The 2,116-nt window shown below is 32.6% G+C and overlaps 1 pseudogene; it reads right to left on the bottom strand.

Moving 5' to 3' along the window:
- Positions 1–1,288, bottom strand: part of LOC102817136 — a 98,401-nt pseudogene extending 97,113 nt beyond the window's left edge.
- Positions 1,289–2,116: the final 828 nt, after the last annotated feature.

Genomic DNA, 2,116 nt, shown 5'->3' with positions numbered 1-2,116 from the left:
CTTCATTGTTGTTTTTCCCTCACTTCCCCTTATCGGTGACAAGCGTGGTCACCAATCAGAATGTGGATTCCCATTGATCTCCTTTACTTTTCATGATACATTAAACAAGAGCTCAGCATAACCTTAAAAACAAATTCTTCCTCACATATGCTTCTGTTATCCGTGATATCATAACCTGAAGCGCAAAGGATTTTTCCAATTATTTTATTACAGGATGATTTAGCTTAAAATTCATAACTAGCTGAATATATTTTTTCTTTCAATCCTCTAATTCTACCAAGGTTAGCCAAGTAATAATTATGGTGTAAGAAAAAGCATGAGATTTAAGTCCAAATAGATCCAGGTTCAAATCTTTCTGAAAACACATTACTTGTACATATAATATTGGTCATCAAGCTCTGGTAGCATAGCGGTTACGAATTGGGCTGTGAACCTCAAGGCAGCAGTTCGAAACTACCAGCTGTTCTGTGGGAGAAAGATGAGGCTTTCTGCTCCTATAAAGAGTACAGGGTTGCTATTAGTTGGAACCAACTCCATGGCACATAACAACAACAACATAATATTGGTCAAGTCATATAAATTAAGTCCTAATTTATACACCAATAATCTTAATTTCACATGAGTATGAAGGTAAAAAGTGATAGTTTATATGTGAGTATATTATAAAAATGCATTTTAAATTAACAATATTCCTTTTAAATTAGTGAAGACCAAGCAGAATAAACCATTTTCTGGAGAAGTCAAAAATTTCTCTTCCTGAGTCTTTGGGGCTATGCACGGTCAGTTCCTTGAATAGTTCCCACCCTGGGAGAAATTTATTTTAAGACTCCTCATTTCTATCTAACCCTTAATCTCAAGAGCTACTGTTATTCACTTATTGCTGTCATCTCTTTGAGAATGGGACTCACCTTTTTTTAAAGGACTTCTATGGAATTATATTTTTCCCTAGAGTTTTAGGTCTTCAATTTTGTTGATCTCACATTTATTTGTTTTTCTCCTTCAACAGAGTGACAAAATTTTCAGAGGTGCAGTGTTATCTTATCGAATTGTTCTTATCTTTCCTAAAGTTACTAATAATTCCAAGATGTAATCTTAATTCCTTTTAACCACAAAGTACTTTCATTAAGGGAGACAATACAAAGTCACAAAACTTCCAGTGTGGAATACTGCCACTTGTTTTAGACATGATTGCTCTATTTCCAGTACATTCTTCTTCACCATTTCTCACTTCTGCTCTATACCCGAAATCTATTCTTCGCAGGAGATTCTCTTTATTCCAAATGAGCATTTCTACTATAACTCAAAGCTATTTTATTATCTTTACTCACAATCCTAAAAAAACAAGGTTTCTTCTTGAAACAAAATTGACCACTTTGATCTATATGTTATCAGTTTCTTAAAGATAGTTCCTTGAAATTACTTTATTTTCACAAAGTAGAAAAACAATCACAGATGGTTATCAACATATGCTTACACCTTTTGAGCATATTTATTTACAGGAGGGAACTAATATAATTTCATAAAGTAATAGCATTTTTATTCACTGCAATTTGTCACATAATTGTAATCATGTGTAAAAATGTGATAATAGAGCATGCTTAAAACATTTTAATAACTTGGACATTAATGAAGAACATTGTAGCGTATGAATAAAAAGAACTTACAATCTCTGCATTTATAAATTTAGTTGTCTTTGGTATTAAGAAGCAAATGGTATAGGTGACTTTACTATAATAGCAACATCTAAGCTCTGTACTCATAAATTATCCTTCATCTTATGGATGCAATATTATTAACAAGAACTGTCATTGAGTTTCAGTCACCTTTCAAATTTTGTTTCTCTAAATCACCATTATTTTAAGCTTCTGATTTTTATTTTCAGGTTCCTCTTAGACATCTTTGAATATTCAGCTTGTAATATTAGAACTAAGAGGGAAATATTTGTTCTAGGAGTGCACTCCAGAACTTCACTGAGAGATCAAATGTATCTGTTTTGGGACACATTTCAATATTCTTATTTGACATGAAGTTGAGGCATCTGTATGTAACAGGGAAGGATTGAGATGAGAAAATAAGTTGTTGTTGTTGTTGTTGTTGTTGTTGTTGTTAGGTGCCA

The sequence above is a fragment of the Chrysochloris asiatica genome, unplaced genomic scaffold (genome assembly GCF_000296735.1).
Source record: "Chrysochloris asiatica unplaced genomic scaffold, ChrAsi1.0 scaffold00065, whole genome shotgun sequence".
Lineage (NCBI taxonomy): Eukaryota > Metazoa > Chordata > Mammalia > Afrosoricida > Chrysochloridae > Chrysochloris > Chrysochloris asiatica.
The sequence above is the reverse complement of the archived record's forward strand: the minus strand, read 5'-3'. Positions and strand labels throughout refer to the sequence as shown.